The sequence below is a fragment of the Balaenoptera physalus genome (assembly GCF_965194825.1).
Source record: "Balaenoptera physalus genome assembly, chromosome: 12".
NCBI classification, from domain to species: domain Eukaryota; kingdom Metazoa; phylum Chordata; class Mammalia; order Artiodactyla; family Balaenopteridae; genus Balaenoptera; species Balaenoptera physalus.
Window position 1 is genome coordinate 18,072,852 of NC_138897.1, and position 22,370 is coordinate 18,095,221.

Genomic DNA, 22,370 nt, shown 5'->3' on the forward strand with positions numbered 1-22,370 from the left:
GAAGGAGACCTCAATTTAAGGTGTCACAGAGTTGCTTCCCCGTTCTAGAATTTTGTGAGTGTGGAGATTCACCTTAGTCTGAAGTTTTAGGAACACTGGGACACGTCCATGATGACAAATGGGCTCAAGCCTGGATAAGATTCCAGTGAAAGGTGGGACCTTTCCTGAGTGAAGTAAAAAGCTTCCACCCAACAGCAAATCCTATTCATTCACGTTTCTCAACTTCATACAATCTCATTCAGTCAAATCTTGCTAAGACCTTGTCTCCTTCTCTGTGTACACACTTCCCACCCCTCCGCTAATAATCCCTTAAGGCTCAAGCCTGAACTTGAACAAAAATATTTATAAAGAAAAGCTATAAGCAAAGGTCATCATTTAAGGTTATGTTGACACTTCCGTTACCAACCAACAATAGTCTTTCATTAACCAAGATCTCCTTGTTTGGTCGCTAGAGATTGATGCCTATCAGTGAAAGACTGAGGGCCTCTGGCCCGTGGACTTGCTCCAGGTTGCTGATTTCGTGACTGGCACCCACGGTCGGGTCAGTGTTTTCTGAGCAACCCGACTCTCGGGAAAGCTCAGGGCTTACTTCAGGTAATAAATGATTATCTGTCACACAAACACCACAAACTGAACCCTAGGAAAAGATTTCGCCAATGGCCCTGCTGGCTTATAGGGATTAGTCTAATCTTTCCCACCAGCAATTGTCTCTCCTCTCTCTACCTGGGGCTCCCTGGTTGGCCCACCCTTCTGAGGAAACACTGGCCACAGGAAGGAAAGACTGTTTGGAAATTGGACATAGTGAAGACATGTTTATCCTACAAAGGGTCCCCTGGGGAAAAAAAAAAATGGGAAATGGGGCTTTACCCTTCTTTGGAGCCCCAAAGCCTCTCCCTGGACTCGTCAACTCAACAACGGAATGAGGCCGTACAAGAGAATAGGACTTCCCACTGTCACCCAGCAGGGACAAGAGTCCAGACTGGACTCCTCAGCTCTTTGGGGCTGTTTTCACTGTACCGCATGTGCCTGCAAAATGGAAGCTGGCAATGGAGTGTGCCAGCCCTTAGAAAGTAATAGAACCTGAAACCAACACCTCACCTAGCTCAGCAAAGAGAAGTCTGGGAGTGGAGGGGAAATCTACACTGACTCTCAGGATGGTAAATACTGTAAAAAGATGCATGGGTTCAAGGACATTTCTCCCTCAGCCTTGAATGACCCAGTGACCCATTCTACTAACGAAGAAACTAAGTTTCAAAGGAGTTAAAAGACTTGCCCAAGGTCACCAGTTGATTATCCGCAATAAAGCACCCCCAGGCCTGTGCTCCCTGCTGCACTGTTTTCCCACATCCCATGAGTTCATTTAATAGCATGAACTTCTGCTTCTTGCCATCTTTAGAAAAGATGTATGTGGATTTTTTCTTTTAATTCCACTTCTAGGAAGTTATCCTGCTGATATATGCTCACATCTGTGAAACGTGTGTATAAGATTATACACTGCAGCATTTTTTAATGATCGGAAACAACCTAAGTCTCCATCAATAGGGGCTTATTCATATAAATTATGGTATATCCATGTGGTGAAATACCATGAAGTTATTAAAAAGAATGAAGCCGCTATACTGAAGCATATGCACTGATGCGAAATGACCTGTAAGATACAACGTTACGTGAAAACGCAAGGTACACAACAGTACATTTTACAAAATGTTTGTGTGTGTGTTTGCCTGTATAGAATAAGTTGAGAGAATGTCTATGAAATTGGAAACAGTGGTTGCCTCCTGGGTGCTGATGTTTGGCACATAGTAGGTATTCAATGAATTTCTGTTATTGGAAGGACAAAGTCCACCCTGGCCAATATTTGCTTTTTACAGAGCATGAAATAGAAGTTTACGTACCCAATATTCTTATTCCCCCCAAAATTGACACCAGGGTCAAAGCCAGGATTCCCTAGCTTTATAGAGTGATTACCCATCTGTAGCAAACATCTCTGCAGCATGTTCCATCCAAGTGTCTTTCAGCAAGGCATAGACTTAAGTCCAGCCTGAGCACTTACTTTATAGTGTCAGAAAGAGAAACTCATCAGACACTTAGTGTCCCACGGGAATACTTAAAAATGTTTCCTAGACGAGTCTACTGGGAAGTGATAATCTCTTCAGTAAAAAATAAATGCAAAAGTGGCCCAGACAAAAACTCCAGTAAAAAGACACACTCCTTCCTCGAAATCATAGGAAAGAGCCAACATCGGAAATGGCTTCTTTTCTTTGTTAATTTCTAAATTTTTATCAAAGAAATATAGGCCCTCATGCTGGCAAGATCACTCCCTTCTGGAGCCACACCTGGACAAACCATCCTCCTGGACCACCCATCCCCTTCAAAGTTTAGCCTCTCACACTCCAGTTCCTAGGGTTCCTCATCTCCCTTCTCCAAAATGACAACTAGGTGAGAACTGAATAAACTAAACATACTAGTGGTAGATACATAGTAGTAACCCTATGGGATATATTTTCCAAGAGTTGAATCCTTTATTAGTAGCAGACTAACAGTAAAGACCCTAAACCTAAATAAATAACAGCTAGTACCTATATGGCGCTTACCAGGTTCCAGACACCCGTCTGAGCACCTTACCAACGCTAACTTATTTAATCTTCCTAACGACCCAAGGAGGTCAGTATTATGAGTGTCCCATTGTACAGATGAGGAAACTGAGGCTAGTTATCTTTCCCCAGGTCCACATTTAATAAGTGATGGAGCCAGAATCCAGAGAGTCCAACTCTAGAATCGTGCTCTTAACCACAATGCAGGAGGCCAGGGGAGGATTTAAGGCACTGAGACAAGCCAATAAAAAGATGGTTTAAAATCCTGGGAGCACAGCAATCAGAGCTGTTGTGGATTCCCTCCTGTTCCAAACACACAGAGGTCCTGGATAAAATAACCAAAATATGTTTTAAATTTTGAGCCAAGTTGCAAAGAAGGAAAGAAAACTCCCCTGGTGCAGGAGGCAAAAAAGGACTATAAAATGGAACCGACGAGGGCTGGAGAGCCCGGCGGATATATGTCCTGGACACGGGTCCCTGTGGCACGCACGTTGGGGGACCCAGTTCGCATCACACAGGGAGCAGCCTTGAGACCCGCCTCTAAGCGGGCCCTTGGAAGAACTGCCTCCTCTATGAGAAAAGACTGGGGGGAAATCTCTCCTAATGGCTCCGAGAAATGACAAAGAGGTGTCATCTGCCTGGGGCTCCAGAGGGAAAAATGTCTCCCTTGTGAAACTGAAATCCCAAGACTGAGGTTCCCACAGAGGGGAGTCTGAATGTAAACTACTTTTGGGGTGCCAGACCCCCAAGCTGTAGAATTCATAGGAAACCATTCACAGATTGCAGAAGCAAACGGCAGGACCCCTTTCTTTGCCCTTCCATGACTCAGGGCAATGGGACTCCTGTAGAAAAAAACTAACCACCACTGAAAAGGAGTCTAAGCTTAAGACAATATGAGGACAGGACCCACCCCAGGAGGTCAGCCGACAGCACCCCAGGATGCACCCCTTCCCTGCTTTATTTTTCTTCAGCATACTCATAGGTGTTGGAGTTTTTTAATCTTCTTTTTTTAAATTGAAGTATAGTTGCTGTACAATACTATATAAGTTACTATATAGGTGTACAATATAGTGATTCACAACTTTTAAAGGTTATACTCTATTTATAGTTACTGTAAAATAGTGGCTATATTCCCCACGTTGTACAATACATCCTTGTAGCTTATTTTATACTTAATAGTTTGTACCTCCTATCTCCCTACCCCTATATTGTCCTTCCCTGCTTCCCTCTCCCCACTGGTAACCACTAGTTTGTTCTCTATATCTGTGAGTCTGCTTCTTTTTTGTTATATTCACTAATTTGTTGTATTTTTTAGATTCCACATGTAAGTGATATCATACAGTATTTGTCTTTCTCTGACTTATTTCACTTAGCATAATGCCCTCCAAGTCCATCCATGTTGCTGCATGTAGCCCCAGCTCTCACATAACTCCAGTCCTTCTCTCCCTCTTTACTTTGCATGATTTCTTCAGAGCACTTACAGGAAACTAAGTTATTTATTTTGCATTTATTTGTCTATTGTAATGGCAACGTTTCATTCTTTTTTATGGCTGAGTAGTGTTCCACTGTCAGGTGTGTTGGTTTTTAATTTGCCTCCCTCACTAGAATTTAAGCTCGAGTGTTGAGATTTTTTTTCATTACTCCATCCTCAGTACCTAGAACAGTGGCTAGTGCATACTAGACATTCAGTAAATATCTATCTATCTATTTATTTATTACATTGTTAAAAGCAGTAATACATTTGCTTATGGCCATGTACATAGATGATACATAAACCTAGGTAGGGAAGAACTCCAGTAATATCAGGAGACAGGTTCCCTCTGGAAAGAGAAAAGGCAGAGGATGGGGACAGGTGATACTGCTGCTGTCCAGCTCCATCTATGACAGGCTATTTCTTTAAAAAATGATCTGAAGCTTTAAGGCAAAATATTAACATCTTTTACATCTGGGCAGTGGACACATGAGAATCTTGCAGTATTCTCTGTGCTTTTCTGTGTGTCTGGAATATTTCCTGATTTAAAATAAAAATAAGTAAAGGAAGGTATTTGGGGAATGAAGGGATGAGTTTGCGTTCTCCAAGCACCCCATGGTGCCTGGAGGCTGCCCTCATCCCACATCTGAATTCGGAACACAGCCCTGATGAAGTCCAAGAGCCCCAAGGGCAGAAGGTGCCCCGTTTGCTTACAGAACTTTTTGGTTGCCGAGTTCGGCAGTAGAGGGAACCAGTCTCCGAAAAATGACTTTCCCAGGTAAATCCGTCTGAGATGAAGCCTGGGTGAGCGTGGGCCTGGGAAGGAAGGAGGTCGTTTCCACTCCCTCTTTGGGATTGATAAAAATGACCACTCACAGACCTCTCTGCCAAAATGCAGGAATTCACTTAAACACCAGCTACCAATGCATTTTGCAAGGTTAAGGATTTCTGTTGGGGTCTGAGAGGGAGCTGGCTCCACGATCCGCTCCACGGAGTGGAGCCGGGACCTGGATCCCTCGTCCAGTTTTAGATCTACAGAAAAACTGAGCAATAATAAAGATTTCCCATATATCTGCACCACCACCTCCTCCGCCCAACTTGTTGCCCCATTAGTGACATACTGCATTAGTGTGGGACATTTGTTACAATTGATGAGCCAATACTGATACATTATTATTATTATTATTATTATTATTATTAACTAAAACCCATAGTTTACATTAGGGATCACTCTTTGTGTTGTACAGAAAACACAACACAAGGGTTTTGACAAATGTCTAAATGACAAGTATCTCCTTTACTATATCATACAGAATAGTTTCACTGCCCTAAAGATCCCCTGTGCTCACCTATTCGCCCCTTTCTCCCTTTCCCCCCATCTAACTCCTGACATCTGCTGATCTTTCAATGTCCTCGGGGTTTTGCTTCTTCCAGAATGTTACATGATTGAAATCATACAGTATGTAGCTTTTTCAGATTCTTTCACTAAGTGGTTTCTTTCACTTAGTGATACACATTTAAGGTTCCTCCATGTCTTTTTTTATGGCTTGATAGCTCATTGCATTTTAGCACTGAATAATATTCCATTGTCTAGATGGACCCGAGTTTCTTTCTAGCCATTCACCCATTGAAGGACATCTTGGCTGTGAAATTAATTTTAATAATATATTTTATTTAACTCAGTATATCCAAAACATTAATTCAGCATGTAATCAATATTTTAAAATTATTAATGAGACATTTTGTATTCTTTTTTCATACCACATCTTCAAAATTCAGTGTACGTTTTATATTTATAGCACAGCTCAATTTGGCCAGCACTACCTTTCAAGTATTCAACAGGCGGCTGAATATTCAAGTAGTCACAGGCGGCTAGTGGCTGCTGTACTGGACTACACAGATCTCAGAAATGAGAAAATACAGCCCCAACCTTGGAAACTTTATAATTTCATCAGAAGAGATCGAACATCCCCTCTTTTCACCCTCAGTGGCTTGAGAATTGTATACATCCCTTTCACACAGACACAAATATGTTCAAAATTTTGCTAATTTATTGCCTGAACTTTATTTCACCTTTTTCCATGGGAAAAAAAAATTATAATTGTTTTATTATAGGCACCAGGTCCCCCTCATCCCCCCAAATTTGAACCATAATATGTCTAAAGTAGCTATTTAAATTATACAGGAACTATCCAACAAGTGCAAATAATACCTCCCCTCCCACTGGAAGCTTCCACATTCCTCTTATAGATTTTTCACATGAAAATTTGTTTTATTCAACAGGTACTAACTGAATACCCAGGGAAGCAGTTTTCTTTCTTTTTCTATTAATTTTTATTGGAGTATAGTTGATTTACAACGTTGTGATAGTTTCTGCTGTACAGCAAATTGAATCAGTTATACACATACATGTATCCACTCTTTTAGATTCTTTTCCCATATAGGTCATTACAGAGTATTGAGTAGACTTCCCTGTGCTGTACAGTAGGTCCTTATTAGTTACCTATTTTATATACAGTAGTGTGTATGCGTCAATCCCAATCTTCCAATTTATCCCTCCCGCCCCCGACCTTTCCCCCCTGGTAACCATAAGCTTTGTTTTCTATCTATGACTCTATTTCTGTTTTGTAAATTGGTTCATTTGTACCATTTTTCTTTGAGTCCACATATACGTGATATCATATGATATTTGTCTTTCTCTGTCTGACTTACTTCGTTCAGTATGACAATCTCTAGGGAGGGAAGCCGTTTTCAAAGTACGATCTGGGGCTCCCGGGAGTCCCTGAGATGCTTTCAGGGGTCCATAGGGGCAAAATTATTTTTTCATGTTAATGCTAGAGTTTATTTGCCTTTCTCCTTCTCATTGTCTTTTGAGTATACAGTGGAGTTTTTCAGAGACTACATGTTGAGGGTTGACACAAGACCAAATATGGAATCTAGCTAGTTACTACTGGGCAACATACTGAAGGGATCTGCAAAAATATAAATCAACGCCAATACAAATTTTAAATCTTTCTTAGTTTTAATTCCTAATGTATTAAATATGTCAGATATAATTTGCATAAACAAAGCCCTTTGGAGTCCTCAGCAACTTTTAAGAATGTAAAATAGTTCTGAGACCCAAAAGTTTGAGAATCACTACTCCAGTGTGTTCCAGGCTCTGTGCTAAGCTCTGAGGAAACCAAGATAAATGAGCTTGTCACGCAGTGAGGCAAGCTACCTGAGACACCCACCTCCTATGTCTCTCTCCCCCTCTTGCCATGACTTCCTATGGAGATCATCACATTTAGGAAATATCAATGAAGGTGTCCTTCCCCCAAGCCCGATAATTGAGAGACCAGGTAATTGAGTATCCACAATGAGATATTTTATTTGAGTCAAAAGGAACACACAATTCATGATTATGATGTCACAATCATACTGTGACGGTCATGGGCAAACCAGGACATGTAATTACCCTAGAGAAAAGTTCTGTCTTCTTGAAAATAATGAGATACACGTTGGGAAAGTCCCCATGGGAGAAAGAAATTTGGCTGCTGTGTGTATGTGGGTGATGATTCTGAGCACATCTGGAGTGGGAGGGAGGCTATAGGGATGGGTAGCTGGGAGGAGGGCCTGAGAGAGGAGTTCCAAACAGAGAACTTGAGTAGATGCCAGAAAGAAGTAGGACATCCCCTTAGCTGGGCTTCGCATCCTGGGCGTCGGTCTCGCCTAAGTCCCGGGAGAGTCACGCTCTTTCCAGGTGATTGTCATTTACTACAAACTGAAATAAGAACAAACAGAAATGCTTCTGGGTTGTGGGAGGATAATGGATAGAGGGGGTTCATTCTAGAAGATTTTTTGTAGGTATCAGGACAACAGAAAAGGACTCCGTTTATGTGGACTTGATGCCCTCATCACCCTCCAAGAGGAAGAGGGTAAGTCTACCCCCATTGAGTATGGCCATCATTCTATTTCATTTATTTGCAAGTTTCTAAGTGAATTTCTAAGATGCCTGATGAGTGGCGTTTTAGAAATGTCATATATTTTTATTATCTTAAAATGAGCAGGAGGAAGTAGGTGTTGAGAGGAGAAGCAAGAAGCACCATTTCCAGATTTGTCCTGAAAAGTTGATGGCTTTTGACAAAGGATACAGATGATATCACATCCCGTAAGCTGAGTCTCATCAGATCAGCATCAGTATCGTGGCAACCAGGCAGCGAAATGAGCTCAAAGCCCGGCTGTGTGCAGCTGACTGAATGCACTGACCCGGCCCCAGAGGTGTAATGCCTCCAGGAACCCAGGGACGGTTACACATCCCATCCTAAATCCTGGCCAGCTCTGAACTGCGGGTCAGGAGACCTGGGATCCAGGACCAGCTTAATCACTGGCTAGCTGGGGGCTTTGCCTTTTATGTCTATGTTTTGCATCAGACAATTGGAGGTAATAAATTCTTCCTAGGATGTTGTGAGGATCACAGGTGAGTTAGTCCAGGGGCTTGGAAGCAATCAGTAATGTAAGGCAGCTTTGTGTGTATGATATGCAAAATCAACCCTACTGCAGAGATATCCTAAAAGCCAGCCAAAGGTCTTCCTTTAATAAAATAATGATTTGGTCACCACTTAGAAAATGACCACCATTCTTTTAACTGCTGAACGGGATAAAAAAAAGAGAGAGAGAGAGAGAGAGCGGAGGAAGGGCAGGCAAGAGGAAGACAGTGAAGATAAAATTAGACAGACAAGATTGGTTCCCTTAACTCGGAATTCAATCCTGTCATCTCCTTGACAACTGGCCCTGCCGAGGGACAGGGTGCAGAGGTCAGGTCCCAGAGGGTCACCTGCCTCAGCAGAAATCCAGGCCTGGGGCCTGCATGGTTGGCAAACTGGAAAACCTGAAGTGGGAAGTTCCTGGCCAGCCCGCCTGCGCCTGCCCGTGATTATGGGAGAAGGGGCAGCAAATGCACTGGGTGCTGCCTCGGGGTTGGGGGTTGGCGTGGAATGCGGGGAACATCCACAGGGGAGCCAGACTGAGTGAAGGTCCCAGCAGTGTAGGGACAGACCCCGGCTAGGAATAACCAGGAAGTCCTGTCCTGGGCTCAGAGTCTAGAGAAGCTTCCAGAGCATCCCGGCGCCCCCCAACCCCTTCCCAACCATCAGAGAAACAATGCCACACCGCCTCTGCAGCACCGGTGTGACCAGCAGCAGCTTTGGTGACCTCCCCACGCTGGGCCTGACTCAAATCCCAAATTCAGACCAGGTCTCAGGTGCGCAGGGCCGGCCGCATGGCCAGTGTCCGGGCCAGGTGCCTTCCACCTCCCTGAGCAGTGTTCATGTTCAGGCCACGGATTCATAAGAAACCACAGGCTTGGGCAGATTTGACATCGGTACTGATCATTCTAAGGCAGAAGGAACAGACGTGGAAACGTCTTTCAAAAGGCCCATCTGACTGTTCTCTCAGCCCCAACTCTTTGTCTACCCTACCTCCTTACCTGCTGGAGCCTTCCTCCGGCCTCTGCTCCCACCAACTCCCCTCCTCCATTTAAAGACACATGTCACCCTGCAGATTGGCGGTATTTACTCTGCAGTGGATCCTAAACCTGGCCTCAAGTCAGAATTGCTTAGGGACACTTCCTAAAACCCAAATCCCCAGGTTCCAGCCCAGAAACATAGGTCAAAGTTTCAAGCATGGGGTCTGGGTAGTTGGATGGTTTTAAGTTTTCCCAGTGATTCTGATGCAGGAGGTTTGGAAAACAGTGTTAGGAACCACTAGATCGACGGGTAATCATCACTCTTCTTTCTGCAGCATCTAATGTTTATTTTTTCTAAACAAGTCATTCAGACGATGCTTATGTTACAGAGTAGGTTTCAAAATTGGTATGCACTTTTAAGGAAAAAAACTCGAAGAAATTTCACACTTGCTAGGCTGTATGACTCAATCTGCACACCCACCCAGAATATACACACTCACTCCCCTCTGCCATTAGAGGGCTTTGTGGGAAAATGGGAAAAGGGTGGATCTGATATGTTACCTCTCCCATGAATACTTGCCTTTTAAGAGGACCTCAGGGAGTAGAGCACATAAGCTGCTCTGGAATGAAATTAGACATAAATAAATAAAAATGATAGTGGGACTATAGACGTGGTAGATCAGGCAACACTTGGGAGCAGCAGGAATTCACCGCCCTTCCACTCATGCCGGGCAGCAAAGAATAATGAAATAGCGGCTCCCATTTATGAAGCACCTGCTAAGTGGATACAGCATCTGTGCAGGCTAAGCACCGCCGTCCCCGTCTTATCAATGATGCTCAGAGCTGTTAAGCCTCCAACCGCCCACCTGGCAGCTTCGCATCCAAGTTGCCAGGGCGCTGTTCTCCCGTCCTGTGATGGGGCCCCTCTGTAGGAAGCGAGCACCGGCTGTAGGCAGAAGACTCACCCTGAAAAAGCAGTGACAAGACAAAGTAGCCTCTGTTCCCAAGAGCCTCCCAGGTGAGAAATGGCCCTTTTGAGCCAGGAACTCCAGGGCAAATCAGGAAGGTCGGGCGTCTGAAAGCCCACAGGAAGCTAATCCCCACCAAGGGTGGGGTCTGGGCTGGCATCCTTAAGTGAATTCTCCTGCTTTTGTGGCTTCCCAGTAACCTGCTTACTGTCATCGGAGCGGCTGCTCCTATTTGTTAAGGCCCGTAGATGGACCATTATTAGGTTTCCGGCCAGTCATAATATTATACCTGGATCATATTTGGGTTAATCGCCTGAAGCTGGGCTAATGTCCTTCCTGTGTGACAGGCCTCACCCCCTCTGAAGGCTGAACCCCTCTTTCTGAGGGACTTGGCCTGGGTGAGTTGTGAGGGGCAGTGGGGTTTTTGTCAGGCATCTGGTTCGTGACACCGGAGGGAACAAAGGGTGATAATTGGAAGAGGAGCCCAGCGATTGCCTCTCTCTAATAAAACCACCTGGACAACTAGCTTTTTGGAAAAATAAATGGCAGGGAGACTAAAGAGAGTGATGTCTTGGCACCCGGCTGCCCAGAGTGAAAGCCCCAGAGACCCACTTGCCTGACTCATCCAGGCTTGATGTACTGTCCCACCCTGCACCTCTGCCAGGAACCAGCTACAAACCTTCCAAATCTCTCCCGAGTCTCATTACTATGCAGACCAATTTTTCATTCATCTGGAATCCACTGTAGCATTTTAATGTGGAAAGCCTGCTACTCCATTTCTCTCCCCGGAAGAAAAATGGCTTAATTTCTCCAGCTGATAGATTTTTTTTTCTGATCCTTCAGACAGTAGAAAAAGACCCTGGAAAATCAGCCATTGGACTGTCCACAGACATTTTATGATGGCCATAAACAGGGCTGTGGAGGGGTGACACACCAGGCAGCATCCTGATTGGTGGCCTCAACATTATTATCAACCTGCAGAAATGATGGCTAGATAGATACACAGATAGATAGGTGATAGATAGATGACAGATAGAGATAGATGATAGATAGATAGATGATAGATAGATAGATAGATAGATAGATAGATAGATAGATGATAGATGAATAGATGTGGGATGGATGAATGGATGGATGGATGGATGGATGGATGGATGGATGGATGGATGGATGGATGAATGGATGGATGGATAAACCATGAAAGAAGCTGTAGTTTCCCACCATGTTTGAAGCATAAAATCCCTCCCCATATTTTTCCTGGCGGATATGTGAGACCTTCTGATACCAAATCAGTCCAGACTCTCCTACCTACCCGCCCACCCCCAAACTGAGACAGATATCATCAGCAGAGGAAAAATCTATTTAGGAAGGAAATTAGAGACAAAATTGGGGTTAATCTTTTTAACTGTGTTTTCGATTGTTCGTTCAGCCTGCAAGGCTCATATGGATGAAATCAGCCCATCCTTTCTGGGGTTCTTCCTAGGAGGCTGAAGATAGCCTGGTCTGGCCTGGGGCAGAAGGGACCAAGGGCAGAGAAATGCCAGACCCACTTCTGGATGAAAAGACTGGAATTTCATTAGAAGAGTGTGATAGTTTAAGGCATAGACCCTGGCACCAAACTTGGGTTCAAACCCCAGACCTGCCATGCGCTAACTTTGTGACTTTGGCACGTTCCTTAACCTTTCCATGCTTCAGTTTCCTCATTGATAAAATGGGCAGAGTGATAGGATAGACCTCAGACAGTTGTGGGGATTTTGTGAGTTAATTTGCCTAAAGTGCTTAAAACAGAGGCTGGCACGTAGTAAGCACTACAGGGGGTGAGTCAAACCTCTCCTCTAGACTGCAGCTCCCCCCCAAATTAAGCAAGTTCACTATACAAAGATGAGACTTTAACCCCAACAAGAAGATAATCAGATTTAATGAACTCAGCCTTAGGTTCAAGGCCAAAGGTTGCACTTAAGTATCATCTTCTTCCCTTACACTGTTTATTGATCCTCCCTAGGAGCCAAAGCAACACTCATTCAAAGCAGTAGCCCAATCTGGGCCTGGACTCAGAACTCAGAGGAAGTGAATTCTCAGACCCAAGGGCTTGAACGTCCAGGGCTGAATTCTCTACTTTCAGCCGCTACAGCCTTGGAGGAACCACTGGGCAGCTCGGTGTCCCTCAGAAACCCTGGAAGAGTCAGCAGACCTTACCCTGCAGCTGCTCGATGTAAAAGGCCTATATTCTTAGGGATGACTTAGAAGTCACCCAAGGCCTACGTTAATGTCAGTTGCCCCTTTGTTAAATGTCCTGACTGACGTGTGGCCTCTCTTGGTGTCTGGGACCTCAGAGGAGCTGAAGTCTTAAAAGTAGAAGACAGGAGAGTGTTAACATTGAACTTCACCGTACAAAAATGTGCACTATTGCAAAACAGAAATAGACCCACAGACATAGAAAACAAACTTATGGCTATCAAAGGGGAAAGGCAGGGGGAGGGATAAACTAGGAGTTTGAGATGAACAGATACACACTACTATATATAAAACAGACAACCAACAAGGACCTACTGTGTAACACAGGGAACTATACTCAGTATTTTGTAATAACTTATAAGGGAAAAGAATCTGGAAAAGAATATATATATATATCTGAATCACTTTGGGGTACACCTGAAACTAACACAACATTGTAAGTCAACTATACTTCAATTAAAAAAAAAATTCAGTGCTGATTGTCTTGCTCAGGTGAGACATGCTATCTCCAAAAACAAAACCAAAATGTATTCCACTGTCTCTCAGTGCCCCTCATCTGCATACATCACAGTGACCGGTTAGAGATTCAGTTCCAAAACTGAAACACCAGTTACTGATAAGCTTTGACCCACTGCCCAATGCTCTCTGCTCCTCCCGCAACGGGAACCAGCCAGAGCCCTCCCTGCTGGCCTGGCGTCACGACAACCACTCTGCATAAAGCCAGGACATTTTCTTGGGAGAACAGGAAGTAAAACTAGAGCATGTCAACATGATGGAGTACTATGTTGCCATAAAAAATGATAGGCATGTGGATGGAGTCAATATATGGAAATGAGTACGTGAAATAATGTTAAATGGAAACAAGAAGAACACCCAATAGTTTGCACGCACTGACTACAACTCCATCAATAAATATGTCTACATACTCATAAGCAAGGACTGAAAGCAAATTTAGAGTAGTGTAAAGAGAGGATTATTTACTGGATTCTTTTTTTCTCCCATAATATCTTATATATTTTTTATTTTTTCATGAGAAAAATAGGAAGTTTGGCCTTAGACCAACAAGAGTAGAATTTAGCTGCTCATACAATTGCTCAGACAGGAAGGGGCATTTGCTGTGGTTGAAAATATGCATTGAGGGAAGTTATCAGCCTGAAAACACAGAGTTTTATGAGCTGTGCCGACCCTGCCCCTGCCAGGCTAGCTGCAGCTCCAGGCTGAGTGGGGACTCCAGGACCACTGGACAGAGAACAATGCCCAGGGATGGAGAATACAGAGGAGGTTTCAAATGGATACAGTCTTGCTCTCTACTAAGTTTACATTTTGCTTTAAAGGAGGGTGACCATATTGTCCTGGTTTGTCAAGGCACAGCCCTAGCTGTGCCCATGGTCCTAGTATAAATATGAATAACATCCCTTTTATCACAAATGTATCCCTATTATGATGATAAAGAACACAGTCACCCTACTAAAAGAGTCCACGAGGGCCCCAGCCTGCTGCCTAAGATGTAAAGAATACCTGTACAAAACACTTGGGTACACAGCTGCTCTCCTTCTCACCTCACAATGACCAGGGTATCGGGATGGTGTCTCTGTCCCCTCTTCATGAGGACGCCCAGCCGTGGCTAAGTGTTGGGATTGCTGGCAGTGCTGAGTTGGAGCCGACTGGCTCATCTTTCCAACACCATGTTCAATGACGTCATGTTAGCAGCCTGAGATCAGCACAGATGGGAGTATTTACACGGTGGAAATCAGGAAATGCCACTGACCTGGGCTTTTCTTTTTACCCCCGCCCCTCCCCGGGAGCTGGTTGTAAAATATTTAGCAGCATACCATGGATTGCTGGAGTCAGTGAAGCCAGAATGGAAACCATCTTATGGGGTTATGTGATCACACAGGTCCACACTTAGCCCCAGCCAAAGTTTACAGCCACATTTTACACGAAGTACCAAAGAGTAACCAGAAAACTGTGGGATGTGGTGGTCCCTTGCAGAGGGAGAAAGGGACAAGCATCTCTTTTTATTTTCCACACATATGGAATAAAACAAAATGAGAACGTAAACACAAATCAATTCAACTGTCTCACAATATGACAGCTTGACTCACGTCTGCTACCTGACAAGGTTATTTGCATCCTATTAAAGCAGGTGACTGGTGTGCCATTGATACAGCACTGAGTCTTCCCACAGTGACAGCTTTTGAATCACGACCCTTTCTTCATCATACAATTCACTGAAAAGTCCTGCCCAAGGTGACACCATGACGTGGGTGTCACTATAAAAAGTGGCTTATTCCTTGGCACCAACAATACCTAGTTAATGTTTCCGTCACTGCATCACCTTCCTCCTGCAGCTCCTCAGTAGAGCCCTTTGTGAAAGTCAACATTTCATGGTATGGGCAATTCATTACTTCCTGTCACACGCTATTTATTATCAGCTCCTTTGGAACCATGGCAAACATACGATGAACTCCTCAAAAGTTTTAAGAGGTTTTTAAAGTAACTTACTGGCACCTGCACTTCAGCACTTGGTTAGTAAGTCAGCTAAATCCAAAAGGGTCAATGAAAGAATTGAAGGTGAAGGAAATCCTGGTCTGATCATGGAACTCAAGGTACTGAAGAATAAAGAGTGGGAGGGATGATCACCAGCACTGATTTCATAATAACCATGCTTGTTCGGTTGTGTAGGCTTTGAGGATGAAAGGAGAGCTATGCTTGCATTGACCAAGCATCTCCTGGGTGCAGAGTACTCAGCTTAGGGGCACAGGATAATTCAGAAAATTTAGGATACATGCTCTTTGCCTTTATAAACTTGCAAAAGAGACCAGATGGAGGCAGAGGATATGTTGAGGTGGTAGTGAATGGGAGAGAGAAGACAAACCAAAATCGCAATCCTTGACTTAGCATAGTGATGGAGGGAGGCTAAATTAATTTTGTGTTTGTGGCTGGATTGGATTAATCAGGGCTATCTTCTGGAGGAGGCTTTTGATCAGGGCCCTTGAATGTATTCCACTGACAGCTATGGGGGGTTGTAATTTCATGAGCTGAAAATGAACCAGAAAGCATGAAATTCTAAAAAATGAGAAAAGACCTTAACACATTTTTCTTTAGTTCAACTCTAGTTATTCCACAATGCTCTCTGGCAACGTTTAAATTTTTTTCTCAATGACAATTCCACTACCCCCAAGTTTCCCCCAAATTTCAATGTGTCTAGGACCTATGAGGAAGAATTAGAGTAGGTGATGGTATAACTCCTAGAGTGACAGCTATGCTCACCGGGCTTTATATACTTGTTTGCATGTCAGTCCCTCCTACCAGCCTGTGAGTTTGCTAAGAGTGGGCATCATGCCAGGCTCTGCAGGTACTGTGTGCCCAGTGCCTAGTACAGAAAGGGAAAAGCAGCCTCAGCCTTGGTTGAAGGCTTGGATGATGGTCATACTTGACCCTGGGATCACTGGGATTAGCAATATGTTATTTTTACAATGTGCAAATCCTTGCACCTCCCTCAAGCAAACTCAGTTCGCCCAAGAGAAATTTATCTACTCATGTCACCACCTTACCATCAACCAGAACACATATTCTCTCTAGGTTCCTTCATTCCCTAAGAATTTAAAGTTTTGTGGTGATTTAAATTTCAAATTATGTAGGGCAAAAACAAAAATCTTTGAAACAGGAACATTTCTTATTAGTGATTATACAGAGTTGGGTCCAATATAATCTCATGATGCTGAGTTGATACAGCCTTTAAAAGAGGGGAGAATGAAGAATGGATGATTCCAGTTATGGGCAATGACAATGATTTCCATGTTACACCTGGATTTCTGCATGCCCAAGGCAGTCAGCTTTAAATTATATAAGCATTTGAAGAAAAATGTTCATATAAGATTGTATTTCTATAAGCCCATAGTTCACAAAAAGGGGACTGGGGTGATATTCTCCAGATGTGTGTCCCTCTCCTTTGGCACAGTTGGGCTCATTTATCAGGGCCTGGAATAGTTCTTTCCATGGATGGCTGTACTGTAAGTGGTGTCTTCAGTGCCTTCACTGAAGCTCCTTAAATATCTGCTTGTGTTTCAGAACAGCGTTTAGATCATATATCAATGCATGACCTTCTCATAACAGATCACCTGCCCCTGTATTCCAGATTTGACAAAATGTGGTATTTGATTCTAGCCTATCACTCATAGGCAGGGTGACAACACTTAAAAGAAGGAGTTGAATCCTATATAGTTCCTTTCTTGTCTAAAAGATTCTTAATGAACATCAATAATATAAACTCAGGTGAAGTTTTCTGAAATTCAGTTTCATTTTTTCAGTAATTCTGATAAATAATTGACCAATTTTCTTGACCCACAGCTCACTAATCTCTATCGTTGGCTCTGAGGATATTTCTCTGTAGACATAGTTTCTGAAATTCTCACTAGGGTGTGTGTGTTGTATTTAAGAATTCCCTTTATTCCATTGTGTATCTGGGTTAGCCTTATACTTTAATATTGGCACTTAAAACTAGAAATGAAAAAGAAGAAGTAACAACTGACACTGCAGAAATACAAAGAATCATGAGAGATTACTACAAGCAACTATATGCCAATAAAATGGACAAATCTGGAAGAAATGGACAAATTCTTAGAAAAGCACAACCTTCTGAGACTGAACAGGAAGAAATAGAAAATATAAAGAGACCGATCACAAGCACTGTAATTGAAACTGTGATGAAAAATCTTCTAACAAAAGCACAGGACCAGATGGCTCCACAGGTGAATTCTATCAAACATTTAGAGAAGAGCTAACACCTATCCTTCTCAAACTCTTCCAAAATATAGCAGAGGGAGGAACACTCCCAAACTCATTCTACGAGGCCACCATCACCCTGATACCAAAACCAGACAAAGATGTCACAAGAAAAGAAAACTACAGGCCAATATCACTGACGAGCATAGATGCAAAAATCCTCAATAAAATACTAGCAAACAGAATCCAACAGCACATTAAACAGATCATACACCATGATCAAGTGGGGTTTAACCCACTTGATTAGAGGATTCTTCAATATACACAAATCAATCAAGTGATAAACCATATTAACAAATTGAAGGAGAAAAGCCATATGATAATCTCAATAGACACAAAAAAAGCTTTCAACAAAATTCAACACCCATTTATGATAAAAACCCTCCAGAAAGTAGGCATAGAGGGAACTTACCTCAACATAATAAAGCCCATATATGACAAACCTACAGCCAACATCATTCTCAATGGTGAAAAACTGAAACCATTTCCTCTAAGATCAGGAACAAGACAAGGTTGCTCACTCTCACCACTATTATTCAACATAGTTTTGGAAGTTTTAGCCCCAGCAATCAGAGCAGAAAAAGAAAGAAAAGGAATCCAAATCGGAAAAGAAGACAGAAAACTGTCACTGTTTGCAGATGACATGATACTATACATAGAGAATCCTAAAGATGCTACCAGGAAACTACTAGAGCTAATCAATGACTTTGGCAGAGTGGCAGGATACAAAATTAATGCACAGAAATCTCTTGCATTCCTATACACTAATGATGAAAAATCTGGAAGAGAAATTAAGGAAACACACCCATTTACCATTGCAACAAGAAGAATAAAACACCTAGGAATAAACCTACCTAGGGAGACAAAAGACCTGTATGCAGAAAACTATAAGACACTGATGAAAGAAATTAAAGATGATACAAACAGATGGAGAGATGTACCATGTTCTTGGATTGGAAGAATCAACACTGTGAAAATGACTATACTACCCAAAGCAATCTACAGATTCAATGTAATCCCTATCAAACTACCAATGGCATTTTTCACAGAAGTAGAAGAAAAAATTTCACAATTTCTATAGAAATATAAAAGGCCCCAAATAGCCAAAGCAATCTTGAGAAAGAAAAACGGAGCTGGAGGAATCAGGCTCCTTGACTTCAGACTACACTACAAAGCTACAGCAATCAAAGCAGTATGGTACTGGCACAGAAACAGAAATATAGATCAATGGAACAGGAGAGAAAGCCCAGAGATAAACCCACACACATATGGTCACCTTATTTTTGATAAAGGAGGCAAGAATATACAATGGAGAAAAGACAGCCTCTTCAGTAAGTGGTGCTGGGAAAACTGGATAGCTACATGTAAAAGAATGAAATTAGAATACTCCCTAACACCATACACAAAAATAAACGCAAAATGGATTAAAGACCTAAGTATAAGGCCAGACACTATAAAACTCTTAGAGGAAAACATAGGCAGAACACTCTATGACGTAAATTACAGCAAGATCCTTTTGGACCCACCTCCTAGAGAAATGGAAATAAAAACAAAAATAAATAAATGGCACCTAATGAAACTTAAAACTTTTGCACAGCAAAGGAAACCATAAACAAGATGAAAAGACAACCCTCAGAATGGGAGAAAATATTTGCAAATGAAGCAACTGACAAAGGATTAATCTCCAAAATATACAAGCACCTCATGCAGTTCAATATCAAAAAAACAAACAACCAATCCAAAAATGGGCAGAAGACCTAAATAGACATTTCTCCAAGAAGATATACAGATTGCCAACAAACACATGAAAGGATGCTCAACATCACTAATCATTAGAGAAATGCAAATCAAAACTACAATGAGGTATCACCTCTCACCAGCCAGAATGGCCATCATCAAAAAATCTACAAACAATAAGTGCTGGAGAGGGTGTGGAGAAAAGGGAACCCTCTTGCACTGTTGGTGGGAATGTAAATTGATACAGCCACTATGGAGAACAGTATGGAGGTTCCTTAAAAACTAAAAATAGAACTACTGTATGACCCAACAATCCCACTACTGGGTATATACCCTGAGAAGACCATAATTCAAAAAGAGTTATGTACCACAATGTTCACTGCAGCCCTATTTACAATAGCCAGGACATGGAAGCAACCTACATGTCCATCGACAGATGAATGGATAAAGAAGATGTGGCACATATATACAATGAAATATTACTCAGCCATAAAAAGAAACGAAATTGAGTTATTTGTAGTGAGGTGGATGGACCTAGAGTCTGTCATACAGAGTGAAGTAAGTCAGAAAGAGAAAATCAAATACCGTATGTTAACACATATATATGGAATCTTTAAAAAAAAAAAAAGGTTCTGAAGAACCTAAGGGCAGGACAGGAATAAAGACGCAGTTGTAGACAATGGACTTGAGGACACAGGGAAGGGGAAGGGGAAGTTGGGACGAAGTGTATATATATACACTACCAAATGTAAAATAGATAGCTAGTGGGAAGCAGCCGCATAGCACAGGGAGATCAGCTCGGTGCTTTGTGACCACCTAGAGTGGTGGGATAAGGAGGGTGGGAGGGAGACGCAAGAGAGAGGGGATATGGGGATATATGTATACGTATAGCTGACTCACTTTGTTATACAGCAGAAAGTAACACACAATTGTAAAGCAATTATACTCCAATAAAGATGTTAAAAATATATATATATATTGGCACTTAAGTGATGCTTGCTCTCAAATAACTGTAAAGGTAGAGCTGATTTCTGGATGGTAACAATGCATTAAGGAGTAGAGAGTAAAATCACAGTGTGTTTCAGCTTTAATTCATTTGATGAATAGTCAGTTGGGGATAGCCATCGGTTAGGTTCTGAGTCTCTGTGGGATGGTGGTATTTTTTTCTTTCTCTCCCCAAAAGCCTACTCCAATTTATTGTCTCAATGAAATGTGAAATCCCGAATCTCAATGGACTTCATTTTAAGTTTTACTCCAGTCGAAGGATTCCACTTAATGGGTTGTACTCCAGTTCCTAAGAGGGCATGTAAGAAATTTCCTGGCTTAGACAAAATCCTCCACAAAGTCATAGAGCTAGTGGAAACTTCAGAGATCATATAGTTCAGTGTCTTCATTTCACAGACGAGAAAACCAGAGTTTAGAGAGGTCAAGAGATCTGACCAAGGTCACTTAGCACATTAGTAGCAGAGCCAGGGCAAGACCCATCCAGTGCTCTGTTCATCACAACATACTCTCTGCCTAGTATATAGACCACCTTGCTGCTACCTTCTCCTTTTTATTATACTTTCTCTTCCTCATCCTCCTACTTCCCATGAGTCAGCTCTTTCCTGGCCATGCATTTTACATTTTGCCCTCCTATTGTACTATGGAACATTAATTTTTACTTGAGTTCTTACTAATTGCTTTCATGAATTATTGTATAAAGTTGGTGCTCTCATTTTTGCTTATATCCATGGTTTCTAGTCTCTGCTTTGACCCTGATGCTTGAATCCTGGGAGCATCACCTAGTAAAGGACCTGGATATTAGTAAATATTCATTTACTTCTTCCTTGATCCTAGATTCCTCACTGTCTTCTACTTTTCAACCCACTGCCAAGTCCAGACCCTTAACTTTGAGGTATTTTTGGTTCTAATCTTCCCCACTTTATGGATTTGCTGTCTCTGTCCGTGGTGCTGATATTAGCAACAGCAGTGACTGTATAGCCTGAGTGGGAAATGCAGTTAAGAAATATTCATAACACATTTGATTATTCTGGTGGACCATTTGGCCAAACAAAATTAAGTAAAATGATAATTAGAAATTATAATTCTTCATGTATACTTAAAATAGACATATCAAAATAAGTTCCCCTTTTCAATGACTCTCCAGAGAAGGGCTGTCAAATCAAGTGAGTGGTAGATAGTGATGTGCTGGTAGATGTGTAACAAATTTTAAACATTTTTCTCCAGGGGAAAAAAAAAACCATGATTTGTAATGTTTTCTAATTTCCATGATGTAAATAGTACTCTCACAATGGCTGACTTCAAGCTACCCAAAGACGTCACTGAATATGAAGGTGGGAGGAGATACATACAATCAGCTCTTGTGAGCTAGTGTAAACTGGCTCCATCACACCACTGGCCATAGCCCAATATTGCATCTTAAGTTATCCAGGATGTGACTTACCTAAGGTGGTCCAGAGCAAAAATATCTGGAAGGAAATATCTCTGAACTAAAGCCCTTTAGTGAGATCCTAGTGTAAAGCTAGAGAACAATATACATCTCAAGTGCAACAAGGCAGACAGAGTTTCCCAAAAAAGAAATATGATAGATATTATCAAGAGTATTTTAAAAGCAGGAATGAATTAGGATAAACATAATCTTGATATTATAAAAAAAAAAAAAAAAAGTTGGAGTCCTGTCCTCATGATCTGTGGATGGGTGGTGTGGGAGCACATCACATTGATTTAATGGTACATGGCCAAGGCAAACTCCCTCAGTGTCTACTGTGACAGGATTTTCTCAGCTGTAGATAGGAAGAGTGATATCCAAGTTCTAGGAGGTGTGTTGAGGTTCATTTTGCAATCACAGATAAAATTTCATTTTTGTAAATACTGTTTTTATTTCTAGTGTTTTTTAATTAAAAAGCTATTTTAATATTTTTGCAATGATAATAAGACAATATTTTGGTTACAAATAACAGAAACCAACTCAACCTAGAAAAATGAGGCATTAATTGGGAGAAAATTGGGGGCACTTCACAGAACAACCAAGGCCCCAGAGGGCAAGGATTCATCTGGGATTCAGAAGCAGTTGGTACCAAGAATATGACAATATCAGGACTGCTGCCTCTTATCTCTGCTGCATGATC